This window comes from Rhineura floridana, chromosome 2, assembly GCF_030035675.1.
Source record: "Rhineura floridana isolate rRhiFlo1 chromosome 2, rRhiFlo1.hap2, whole genome shotgun sequence".
NCBI lineage: Eukaryota > Metazoa > Chordata > Lepidosauria > Squamata > Rhineuridae > Rhineura > Rhineura floridana.
The window spans coordinates 194456371-194470195 of NC_084481.1; the positions used below are offsets into that span (position 1 = coordinate 194456371).

A 13825-nucleotide genomic window follows, 5' to 3' on the forward strand; every position below is an offset into this window, starting at 1 on the left:
TTTATATCCCTCCCTTCCTCTTAGAAGGAGCCCAGGGCAGCAAACAAAAACACTAAAAACACTCTAAAACATCTTAAAAACAGACTTTAAAATACATTAAAACAAAACATACTTAAAAACGTATTTTTAAAAGAAACAAAGCTTTAAAAAACTTCTTAAAAAGCAGTACCAGCTTTACTTCTTGTCCCCGATCTAATTCAGAGCAGGCTGTGTTCATGCTTCATTAGTTATATTACCTGTGATGGTTCCAGGATCTGGCATAGCCACCAGCAAGGTGATCCTCCTTCCAGGATCCCACATCAGACAACTTGGCATCCCAGCTGCATCTTCCTCGATTACATGAACAGAAGGTGGGATTCACAGCAGGGGCTATGCAGGAAGGCGGATAGGCCAGCAAGCCTAGAATAACCTCAGTCAGACAGTGGCCAAGTGAGTGGCGTTTTACAAGCCTGCTTTAGGAGGTTGCCACTGCTTTGTTTATTCATTTATGATATTCATATATCCCAGCTTTCTTCCAGGGAACTTGAAGCAGCTACTTTGGGAGTCTTAGGTGCAGGGGCAGCTGATGCCCGCTAGACCTGGTAGGGCTGCCTGTTGGAGTGTGGCCAACAAGGTCATGGGGAAGTGGCCAAGTTTTTCCCATCCCCGTCCCCTTGCAGACATACTGTGGATACTTAAGCATTGCCGTTTTGCATATAGCACCTAACTAAACTGGAAAGTGTCTTGTTTTGGTTCAGAAGGGATTCCAGCTGCTGTCAGAGCAGTTATCATGGATAACAGTTATTGCCTAGAGAACTCCAGAGTTTGTTTTTTTAAAAAAAATAAAACTAATCCTGTAAACTGTAAGTTCCTATCACTCAGAGAAAAAGATATGGCAGTGGGGAAAAACAAGAAGCCAAAATGTTAGAAAAGGGGAGTCTTTTACACCATATGACCAGTTCTGAATACTGTAGCAGGAAATTCCAGTTTCCTCCAGTATTCCACTGGTGTGGGGACTCAGTCACAGAAAGTATTATTTAAGTCTCTTGGTTTTTATAAAAGCAGGGATTTGCTGAAAATTCATTCACCTTTTGATAACATTTACACAGATTCCACCTCTCTATTTAAAATGTAATTGGGGCTGGAAGTGTGGAACAACCTCATACTTGCCCTGCTGGTTGGATTACCAATGCCAGAATATCTGTGTTATCAACTGCTCTCCTGCTGTCTTCTCCCCCTGCCCCCATCATGAAAGACACAGACCTGGTTTCAGAAGTATCCTAAGCTTTTTGTTTTAATTAAAATAATTATTAATAAGTTCTTACTCTTATCCCTATGGGGATTAATTATCTTGTGTGAACCTGTATTAAAATTTCAGATACTTTAAATAAATAAAAAAGGTCCAGCCCAGTCCATTCTTGGGGCAGTTTACTACTAAGAATCTCCTCTCTCTCCCACCCTGACAATAAAAAGATTCAGCCCATGGGAAAAAACCCAGATTCTCTGTACACACGCGGGTGCACGTGCACACACACTCTCTCATGCCAGCCAAACATTTGGGGGGGACGGGACAGTTTGCCACCAATAATTTCTTCTCTCCCCCAGTCTGATAATAAAAAAGCCCAAGCCAATCCATGAAGAAATCAGATTCTTCCCCCACACCACTTGATGATGCCAGCCAAACATTTTTGGGGCAGTTTGCTACCAAGAATCTCTTCTTCCTACCACCTTGACTATGAAAAGGCCTAGTGTGGCCCATGAAGAAACTAGATTTCTTCCCATCCCCTCATGAAACTGGCCAAACATTTTTAGGGGCAGTTTGGCATGAAAACCCTATTCATCAAAAACCTATTCATAGGGTCGCCATAAGTCGGAATCAACTTGAAGGCAGTATATTGACATTTACCCACTCCTCCTCTCACTGATACGTCTAGATACATCTGAGCATGCCCAGAACCAGTGTGTGATTCTGACATAGACTACCATAGACTACTAGGCTCCTCCCTAATTTGCTATCGTGCCTGTGTTAGATGGGCCTCTTACCAACAGACGACGTAGAAGCCTTCTAAGAGGGCTAATAACCTAGCAGACCAAGGGGAAGAACCTCTTTGCCATAGCTGCACTTTGGATTAGGATTGGCTGAGTTGTGCAGAGAACTGATTGGCCAGAGAACAGTAGATTGACATAAAGGTTTGCAGAGCTTCTCTGAGTTCAATAGAAGTGTAAAATGTGTGTGGAACAAGAGTGTGTGGCTTTGAGATTTTTTTGGGGGTGAGATCTTTTGGGGGGTGTTTGGAGACATTTTAAAAATGGCTTGACATTCTCATTGGGAGGATTATATCCCAGTAACCCCAAGGGACCAGCCTCCACTTCCTATGTGGTCTCTCATCCAGTTACTGACCCAGCCACAGGCCTACTTAGCTTCAGTAAGGTTTTTGTAAAATGTGATTTAAGAAAAATGTGCTAACAGCACTAGGGGACTGAAGAAGACCTGCCCCAGAAGTGAGTATCTGAACATCTGGGTGCTTGCTGCTTGCTCCTTTGGGGTGCTGTCTCTCAAGACAGCTGGAGTCCCTGGTAAGTGCTGCAAGGACTGGGACCCCTTCCTGACCCTGGCTCCAGAGAGAGGCTGCAGTTAATTTCAGTGATCACGAGTAGGGGGAAATATAGCCATGGGGATGTGGTGAAGTACCGTAGAAGACAAGGCTATCTGCTCCTTGTTCCTTGCTGCCACTCCTCTCATGGATAGGTTCCTCATTGCTCATCTGCTGTGCCCACTGGCCTGTGTGTGTTGTTGTTTAATGCCAGATCAGTACACAATAAGACCACTCTCATCCATGATTTGATTGTGGATGAAGGTGCCGATTTGGTGTGTGTTACTGAGACCTGGGTGGGTGAGCTGGGAGGAGTTGATCTGACCCAGTTTTGCCCACCTGAATACTCGGTGCAACACCAGCACAGGCTGCAGGGATGAGGGGGAGGAGTTGCTGTGGTGTACAGAATTTCCATCTCTGTCAACAGGAAACCACTCTGTCTTGGAGCTGGCTGTGAGGGCCTGCACCTTGTGTCAGGCCGAGGAGACAGTAAACTAGGGTTGCTGCTGGGGTACAGTCCACCCTGCTGCCCAGCAGCTTCTCTGACTGAGCTGGCGGAGGCCATCTCAGCTGTGGTGTGGGAGGAGCCCAGAACGATAGTGCTGGGTGATTTCAATGTCCATGCTGAGGCTGCCTCTAGTGTTCGGGACTTCATGGCCTCCATAACGACCATGGGGTTGTCTCAAGTCGTCACTGGCCCGACGCATAGGGCAGGGCACACCCTCAACTTGGTTTTTACTCCAGATGAAGGAAGGGGTGGTCTGGAGATGGGGGGGTGGATGTCCCCCATTGTCATGGTCAGGCCACTTCCTGGTGAAGTTTAGACATATGGCTCCGTTCCTTTTCTGCAGGGGTAATGGACAGATTAAGATTGTCCACCCCCGAAGCCTAATGGAATCCACTGGATTCCTGAATGCCCTGGGGGAGTTCCTAGGAGATAGAGCAGGTCACCCTGTTGAAGCCCTTGTCACGCTGTGGAACAGTGAGGCGTGTTGGGTGCTTGACACGGTTGCCCCCGAGCACCCATGCATTGTGGAGCCCGGTCTGCACCTTGGTACATCAGTGAGCTAAGGGCAATGAAACAGGCTGGATGATGGCTAGAGCGCAAGTGGCGAAAGACGTGCTGTGAGGCTGATCGGGCACAAGTTAAACATAAGTGTGCCTACTGTGTGGCGGTGAGGGCAGCAAAGAAGGCCCACTTCTCTGCCTCCATCACATCCTCAAGTATCCATCCGGTGGAGCTTTTCCGTATTGTCAGCAGTCTGTTGACATCAATGCCAGGAAATGGAGTTTTAAATCCTTTGGAGGCCCACTGTGAATTGTTTGCAAGGCACTTTGAGGGTAAAGTTGCTTGCCTCCGTAGCAGTCTTGATGCCCCTTCTACATCTACTGTAGTCCCCAATGAGGTGTCCAGTGCAATGTCTGCTGCAACTTCTTGGGAATGGTTTCAGGTGATGCGGCCTGATGACGTAGACAAGGTGCTTGCAATGATGCGGCCAGCAGCCTGTCCTCTCGACCCTTGCCCTTCTTGGCTTATTTAAGCTTGCTGAGGGAGTTTGACCGAGTGGATCCAGAGTGTGGTGAACGCATCATTGTGGGAGGGAGTGGTTCCAAGCACCTTGAAAGAGACGGTGATCCGACCACTCCTGAAAAAGCCCACCCTGGACCCATTGGTCTGTGACAACTACTGACTGGTTGCAAATACCCCCTTTTTAGGGAAGGTGATTGAGAGGGTTGTGGCGCAGCAATTGTAAGTACTCTTGGATGAAACAGATTATCTTGACCCATCCCAGTCTGGGTTCAGGTCTGGTTATGGGACTGAATCGGCCTTGGTTGCCCTGTTGGATGACCTTTATCGGGAGAAGGACAGGGGGAGTGCGACCTTGTTATTCTTACTTGATCTCTCAGCGGCTTTTGATACCATTGACCATGGTATTCTTCTGGACCGACTTGGTGAGATGGGTATTGGAGGCACTGTTTTACAGTGGTTCCGATCCTATCTCCAGGGTCGCTCTCAGAGAATAGCATTGTGTGACTGTCTTTCGGCCCCCTGGCAGTTGTGCTGTGGGGTGCCGCAGGGTACCATCTTGTCCCCCATGCTGTTTAACATCTATATGAAGCCCTTGGGAGCAGTCATCAGGAGATTTGGGGCGAGGTGTCAGCAGTATGCTGACGATACCCAGCTCTATTTCTCCATAACATCTGAATCGGGAGAGGCCATGCAAGCCCTGGACCGCTGCCTGGACTCTGTGGTGGGCTGGATGAGGGCCAATTAACTGAGTCTGAATCCTAGCAAGACGGAGGTGCTGTGGGTTGGTGGCTCCCAAGTTCGGATAATTGGTCAGTTGCCTGCTTTGGATGGGGTCGTACTGCCTCTGAGAGAACAGGTCTGTAGTCTGTGGGTGCTCCTGGATCCAACATTGTCGCTGGAGGCCAAGGTGACCTCTGTGGCTAGGAGTGCCTTTTACCAGCTTCGGCTGATAAGACAGCTGTGGCCTTTTCTGGACCGGGATAGCCTGACCACTGTTGTCCACGCACTGGTAACCTCCAGGCTGGATTACTGTAATGCGCTGTATGTGGGGCTGCCCTTGAGGTTCGTCTGGAAGCTGCAGCTGGTGCAAAATGCAGCGGCGAGACATGTCACCCCGCTGCTGAAATGATTGCACTGGCTGCCCATTTGCTACCGGGCCAAGTTCAAGGTTCTAGTTTTGGTGTACAAAAAGCCCTATATAGGTCGGGACCAGGATACCTGAAAGACCGTCTTACCCCTTATATACCCAGTTGATCATTGCGCTCTGCAGGTGAGAGCCTCCTGCAGATATCATCTTATCAGGAGGTTCGTTCTGTACAATATAGGAAACGGACCTTTAGTGTGGCGGCACCTACCCTGTGGAATTCCCTCCCCTTAAATATTAGGCAGGCGCCATCTCTGCTATCTTTTTGGTGCCTTTTGAAGACTTTCCTCTTTCAACAAGCCTTGAGTTGAGACCTATCCCAGTCTGTGTCTGTGTTAGAATTGCTTTTAATATGTTTTCTTTAATAATATGTTTTTAACCTTTTTTGTTTTTGTTTTTAAAGTTTTTAAAGCTTTTAAAAATGTTTTTAATGTTGTTTTGTTTTAATGTATTTTAAGGTCTTTTTATGATGTTTTAAAGTGTTTTTAGCGTTTCTGTTTGCTGCCCTGGGCTCCTGCTGGGAGGAAGGGCAGAATATAAATAAAATAATAAATAAATAGATAATGACAGACTAATCTTTATATTAAGGGAACTGGAATATGTTGACTTTCCTCTTCTTGCTGCTGTGGAATTACCTATTATGATGTGAGTTTTGTTTATTGAGCATTCATCCTTTGCTTTAACAAAGCTTACACAATGGTTAGACTATGCCCAGTCTTTACTGAGCATTCATTCTGATTTCTTTGCGGGGAGGTTATATGACAATGAGCATTTGTTTGCACAGTGTTAAGAACATAAGAACATAAGAAGACCCTGCTGGATCAGGCCAGTGGCCCATCTAGTCCAGCATCCTGTTCTCACAGTGGCCAACCAGGTGCCTGGGGGAAGCCCGCAAGCAGGGATTGTTTATTTCTCTCCCTGCTAATCATTCACTCATCCCACATGTTCCCTGTCACTTTCCTAACCACAAAAAAAATCCCTTTTTAAATGTGGATTTGTTGCGCTAGGATGACAATGTGATTGGATGATGATGATGATTAGGATGGTATTCAACAAACTTGTCCCGTCAGTGCAAGGATTACTGCTATTACTAATCTCCTTCCACCCACGCCCTTCCCACATTTGCTCTGGATAGTTGGAGGAATCCTTAGAATAGATTTAGGGGTGTGTAGGGGAAGGAGAGGGGGCAAAATTCAGTTGCATAAGCAGAAATTCTTGCACTGACAGAACTATGTACTTAGCCGTATGTTGAATACATCCCTCCATCTTCTTCCTCATACATCCCAAGGTGTTGTGCAAAATCCACCTTAATCGGGCAAACCTATACAGTAGGGCCCCGCTCATACAGCGGGTTACGTTCCGGACCCCCGCTGTAAAGTGAAAACCGCTGTAAAGCGGATCCCATTGACTTACATTGACCAAAATGGCGCCCGGCGGCAAAAAAACCCGTAAAAGTGGAACAAGCGCTGTAAAGCAGGGCCTTTCTACAATCCACAACCGCTGTATTAGCAGAACGCTGTAAAGCGGGGCCCTACTGTACTTGTGGTATGTACTTCTTGCCATCCCCCCAAATAGTGACGGTCTGGAGGTTACTGTTGTTTGCTTGCATGTAGGGTGTAGTTTCAGCCTTTTGAGAGGTCTTGTTTACCGTGACTTCTAGTAAAGTACATTTCAGAGAAAGGTAATGGTACCGTGTTCAGGCAGCACTTTGCACTTCAGCCCGCATGTCACTTCATTGCCTTCCATTCTATTAGTACAGGGGTTGCCAACCTTTTTGGACCAGAAGGCCCACTTCAAATTTGAGAGGTGGTGGGGGCACCAGTCACAAAATGGCTGTCATGGGGTCATGGCATAACACAAAATTAGAGAGTAGTCATGGTGAAGATTTCCCCATAATTGTATTTCCATGCTAGACAAATGTTTACCCATTGAATTTCTGCCTGCCATACAGCTGTTAAAGGCACAAGAACCCTATTTTCCCTAATTGCAGCCCTAAACCAAAGCCCAGGCTATGATCCTGTGCCCACTTACCTGGAAGTAAGTCCCATTAAACACAGACTTACTTCTGAGTAGACATGTATACAGTTGTACTGTAAGTTAACTGTATAGTGAATTCTCTCTCCAACACTGGAGGCATTCAAGAGGCAGCTGGACAGCCACCTGTCGGGTATGCTATAAGTTAGATTCCTGCATTGACCAGGAGTTTGGGCTTTTAATGCCCTTATAGGCCCCTTCTAACTCTACTATTATATGATTCTTAATGAGTCTCTGGTCTTTAGCTCCTGCAAAGCAGGAGACATGTCTAAGCCTCTTTGCAAAGTTTTCACATTTGCCTTTGAGAGGGAGGGGGATTCTTTAACATTCACTCACACCTATTGTGTAGTAGTATTTGCACAAAATAACTTCTAGGCATTACCTGATCTTAGTTGAACCCAGCACAGGAAAGATGCATCCTGGTTGCTAGGAGAAAAGGGCAAGCTATGGCAATTTCAAGGACTTAAAAAGAAGAAGACAAAAGCAGGAAAAATGCACTAAAAGAGAGGGGAAACAGCAATTCTTTAGGACCCCAGGGATTGCCATTGCCTGGTGTCCAAACAACTCACTTATAGCTCTGAATTCACTCATTGGCAAATAATATTGACAGGCAGAGCAGCCAGTTTGCTCATTTCACTGAAACTGCTTAGAAGGGTACTTGCATGTTTTGTTCCATAACTTTCCTTCTCGGAGGGTTAGAGACTTACTTCTTCTTTTTTTAATGAAAACCCAGATTCTGGGCTACTGCCAGGGATGCCATTGAAAGCCTGTATTAGTAGAACAAATCTTTCAACAACATTTAATTGCAAAGCTAGGATTAGGTTATATGCCGCTCACCAACAAGATTCTTCTCTGATTTGCAGATCTGCATGTTATTTTATTTTATTTAAATTCTGCTTCCTATGATTCAGTATTTATTCATACTTGTCACCTCCAGGTGGGGCTGTTCCTTTGTTGTTGGATCAAAGATAGGCCTAATAGATTTATCACCTTAGACTTTGTCCCTTTTCAAGACAATTAAACCAAAACAAAAGTGATTTTTCCCTCCTTGGACTGTTTTCTTGTTTGTCCCAGTTCCCTGCAAGTGCTGTGATATCCCATTCTTATGTAGTGTATTGCAAAGTGTGTGTGTGCGTGTTATAGCCTTGCTGTGGCGACTACCCATATCTGGGTTTCTGTCTCTTGTTCTTAAATCTGGAGAGTATTGGGAGTGCATGGCTTTCGAAGAGCTATGTTATATTAAAAACCATCAACAAAGCTGTGTAGTTTCTGTTCAATAAAAATTGCACTGATAGCTAGCGCTATGTGTACATTAAAAGAGGTGTTAAGTCATACCTGCAATTTGCCAGCCAGTAAAATATTAGTTCATCATCTGTCTTATTAATTCTCATTTTCCTCTTTTCACTCTGATTTCTCTCCATTGTAGGGTAACCCTGGGAAATTGGTTTGGCCTTGTCATAACATCTGCTATAAATGTATACTGTACTTTTGCCAAGAGAAGTCAATAGACTGAAGGCCACTGATCTACTCAAGTCTATAATTTGATACTACTTTTCCAGATAATAGGTCCTTTGTCCAATAAATGCAGAGATATTACTCATTTGTAGTAGGGGAATCAGATGATTCCGTCTACTTTACACCTTTTGTGAGATACCAGCTCTCAACCTCTGGTATATTGCTAGGAAAGTGCAATTCTCCAGCCAGATAAGGCTATATTTTCTAATGCAAACACAAGCCCTGTTTGTACCTAATGACAAGACATAGTCTAAGCAAGTTATGGCTTAGCATGAATGAGCAGCAACTGGTGCATGTTGCTCAAATCGTGCCTACCCTGCTCCTCCCTGTGTTGTGCCAAGAGGAAACAAACCACAGTGCTGGCTCAGCACTATGTATGAACCAGCACTCATGATTTTTCTCTCCAAGCAAACTGTGAGCAGTAAGCCAAGAACAAACTTTGGCTTCAGCCAATGCTAAGCCAGTGCAGTGGTTTGTTTTCTTCCAGTGCAGCAAAGAGAGGAGTGGGGTGGGTCTGATTTGAGCAGCATACACTATCATGCTGCTCATTCACAGTAAGCTATAGTTTGTTTGGACTATGGGTTACCATTACATCCAAACTGCATCACTGTATAGAGTGAGAAGGTAGTCAACATAAATGTCGCAAGCACCTATTGTGTAGTGCCTGTGACCAAGTTACAATCAGTGACTCAGCTCCTTCCCCTCATCTGTCTATATTATTTTGAGACCATTTTTTATTTATTTAATGTGCTGGATGTGGCTCGCCTGCTTCACCACTCAAAGCTAGGAGTAAGATCCATTTCTGTGCTGTTAACTGCTATGCACTGCATCCTTCTCCTCACCTTCCTTCAATGGTTGTGTACCCTTCTTCTCCTGTGCTGTAGTGCAGTGTAGGGGATGAATAGCAGCACAGTGTTTTCAGACATCTAAATCCCAAAGGAATTTTTCAGGCCACATCTTGGATTACAAACCAAAGGTCACTGTGCTCTTGTTAGGTGAAGTTGTGCAGATTGTAGCTGATGTCTGGACCTCTTGTAGTGGAAGTATTCCTGCCAAGCAACCTGGATTCTGCATATCACTAGAAGAAAAGGAAAATAACAGTTCTTCACCTAAAGGGGTGGCTCTTCCTGGTTATTTTTTTAAAAAAACTCAGGGTTGTTGTTTTTAAGTAAGTGCAATGTATTTATTTAAGAAAACATATAGCCCTTTCTTCCACTCCAGACTCAGTGACTCTAACTTCTTTAATTGTTCATAAAAGTTTCTGACAGAAGTCTTTTCCAAATATCTATCATACCTTACTCGGAAAAACACCACTGTGCGATAGATGTACAGCTCAAGTCCACGTTCACACAGCTGTTAGGATGTCCAGATGCAAAATAGGTTAGGGCTCCTTTAATAGTTATGCAGCTGCTGGGAATTTCAGCAGGTGTAGAGTTCATGGAGAGCCAGTGTGGCGTAGTGGTTAGAGTGTCAGACTACAACCTGGGAGACCAGGGTTCGAATCCCCACACAGCCATGAAGCTTACTGGGTGACCTTGGGCCAGTCACTGCCTCTTAGCCTCAGAGGAAGGCAATGGTAAACCCCCTCTGAATACCGCTTACCATGAAAACCCTATTCCTAGGGTCATCATAAGTCAGGATCAACTTGAAGGCAGTCTATTTTCATTTCAGAGTTCGTGACACGTCACGCCTGCTGAAATTCTTTCTTCTGCATCCAGCTATTAAAGATGTAGGAGCCCTGTTCTCTTTTGTGTTGGGCCACCCTGACAGCTGTCAATCTAAGCAAGCAGAAGTGCCATAGTTCAGTGGCAGAGCATTTGCTTTGCAAGCAAACCCTAACCCTAGAGAACCACTGCCAATCAGTGTTGACAGTACTGAGCTAGATGGACCAGTGATCTGACTTGGCATAAGGCAGCTTCCTATGTTTCTGTCATGCCATACCAATCCAGTGTTTGGGTGGTGGTGGTGGAGGTATGGTCCTGTAAGTTTGAATTAGAAGTTGGCTGCACACTGTAGACCGGGTCCCTGTTGGGTCAACAAGACAACCCCTCCATCTTTAGAGTAGCTTTGTATTTGTATATACAGTACCCCTTTTTCTTATTTATGGGCTAACTAATTAGTGGAAAGACCTTCATGTGGTACTTCTTTTTCTTTGAAGGTGGACAGCCTTCCTGAGGCTGGGGTGGGTGGAAGAACAAGGATAGTGGTTTGAAGAGGATGCAGTTATATCACCATGAAGATGGAGGCATGTTTCCTGGAACTGAGACCATGCAAAGCTTGCCTACAGGTGTTTGAAGACAAGCACGCAGAGGCTCTGTGACTCCTGGAGTGCTCAAGTTGGAGAACATTGAGAGGAGGTGATTCAGATCCTCCCTCCCTTCTAAGACTTGAGAAGCCTAGAGAAGCAAGAGGCAGGTTGTGGATCCAGAGATTGTGACAGCTGGTATAACTGTCAGGTCACTTCAGTTGCCAAGTAAGGAGCAAACTAAGCTCACCCTGTGTACTCGGGGATCTAGCCTGTCATGTTTCAACTGGTTTAATAGTTGTTCCCTTGCCCCTAGGAGCATGAGAGCTATAACTGGGTGATGAGAGATCTCTGATAGAGAATCTTCAGGAACTTCGCTAAACCACAAGTCATGCCAGTTACACACTGGTATAAAATCAATACAAGCCTGTAGTGCACATGTACTCTTATGGTACTTTAACTGCTGATGCATTCTCAGCATGATTAAGTAGGATTGTGGAGAGATTGAGGCAAAGTAAGAAATTGGGCTGGTCTAATGCAGTGGTGGGGAACCTCTGGCCCCTGGGCCTAATTAGGCCCTCAAGGCCTTCTCATTTGGCCTACCAGCCATTTTGGTCAGGTTACACCCACCTGTCCTACACACATTATATATGTCAGGTGGAGGGCAGGTAAAGACATGGATAGGTCAAAAGGGGGGGGGTTGTAGCCGATTACCAGGGCTTGCAAAGTGCTTTGCACAAGACTTCACAAATGCTAATGATCAGCTGATTCCACTCAGTAGACCTCAAGGCCACCTAGTGAGATGATCTTGGGCAAACTACTCAGTCATTTGCTTTGTAGCATTACTTTGAGGAAGAATGAGGAAAGGTTTGTATTTTTTAATATAAACTATGCCAATATGCTAAAATGAAAATTGCAGTTTCATTTTAAGATATTTGCAAATGCTCAGTGAATTCTTTGGTCAAAAAACAATTGATACATTCATATGAAGTTATGAGAGGAAAAGGGAAATAGGAAGAAATTGTTTTCCCCAGGCATACTTCATATAAAATATGGTGGTTTGCTAGTATTATTCCTTTTGTAGCAAGGTAGCCACTGGATCATGTAAAGGATTTTTTCGAAGACTGAAGAGCAGACTTAGTATAAATTCTGCAGGCTTTCTCTGCTAAACCAGTGACCTTATCAAAATCTCCCTAAAGTGTATCAGATGAAGGAATGTGCTTCAGGCTAACACACAATTAGCTTACCTGTCAAGCCAACGGCTTCATCTTACCCTACTCTGTCACTGCCAAGAGAATAACTGAAATTGGTATTGGCTTGTAGGTGACAGCTGGTATAGCACAGTGGGGAGGAGAGCCTGGCCGGGAGTCCAGAGTCTGTGACTTCAGATCCCCGCTCGTGTCTCCTGGGAGTAAAGGGCCAACTAAAGATCACCCCCACAGTGAGTGGTTCAGGGGTTACGTGCCCTGCCACCTGTGCAGCCGTGGGCAAGCTGCATAGTCCCAAGGAGCCCAGTTGCCCCCCAGCTGGCAGTTGCGGACAAGGAAGGGGCTGGCTTGTGCAGCTGTGGCAAGCTGAGCAGGCCCTAGCCAGCTGGGGAGGACTTGCCTCAGAGGGAGGCAATGGTAAACCCCCTCTGAATACCGCTTACCATGAAAACCTTATTCATAGGGTCGCCATAAGTTGGGATCGACTTGAAGGCAGCCAATTTCCATTTTGTAGATACTTCTCCAAATTAGGAGAGAATCTTAAATGTGATTCACACAACAATTGGGCTGATGTATACAGTAGCTGCTTTGAAGGCCTTCTGGTGGAAAACCTTGACAGAGTCATTAAAAAAAATTGTAAAATGGAATGACAGCTTCTTTCCCATAGCTAGCTGGTTGTGTGCAGCTGCTGTCGCGTGCAGGATTTTGAGCTCTGTGTGTATTACCGTAAATGCTGGGAAAGTAAGTTTTTAAGTGATGTGCAAAAGACTTAATTTTATGTATGGGAGCAGCTTCATATGGTTGACGGACAACAACTGGCAGGGAACTGACATCGGCACATTTTTGAATGGTTACCCTGCTGGGTTGTGTGAATCAGCCTTCAAGGGTCCACCTCAGTGCCAGAGCTTAATCTGGGGGTTCAGATGAAAGAAATATTTATTTTTTTCTGATTTAATTTTTTAAATTTTTTTCTGATTTAATTCATGATTTAATTTGGAAACAATAAAATGAAGCTCTTTGACGGTATTGTCAGTAGCCTTTGCTTGAATAGCTGAATTGTCTGGATGATCGACCCAGTAAGATGGGCCAAAGCAAATGTGTATTATACACCCATGAGAGTGGCTGTATACTATAGCCAGCGTGGATTTTTCACATTCCACAATGTTAAATTGAAAATACCCCCATGCCATTCTGATGCTCCCCATAAGCTCATTTCAAAACAAAACCTTACAAAACGTATAGTCCTAAACTCAGAAACGCTTGCTTAACAACCCTCTCAATTTTCATGGCGATACACGAGAGAATTGAGAGTTCAAAGTGTAAAAAGAGAGAGAGAAAAACCAGAACCCTTTTGGACTTTTTTTCTGTCAGAGTTCTCATAATCTGTTGAAATTAATTAAAAATCAGCCATGTTCACAGAGTACCTGTAATCCTAATACTGACCTTGCCCCATACTCTGGCCTTCATCTTCTGCAGTTTAAAAGTAAAAAAAAGGCCTGGCTGATTTTTAATTAATTTAAGAAATTTTGGCTGGAACCCTATGATAACATTGGGCATGCTCAGTAAGAACCAACT

At 44.8% G+C, this 13825-nt stretch overlaps 1 protein-coding gene across 8 annotated transcripts in view; it reads left to right on the top strand.

The window, feature by feature from the left end:
* ADCK1 (aarF domain containing kinase 1) overlaps positions 1 to 13825 on the top strand; it is a 163783-nt gene that overhangs the window by 28176 nt on the left and 121782 nt on the right. The window lies entirely within an intron of this gene.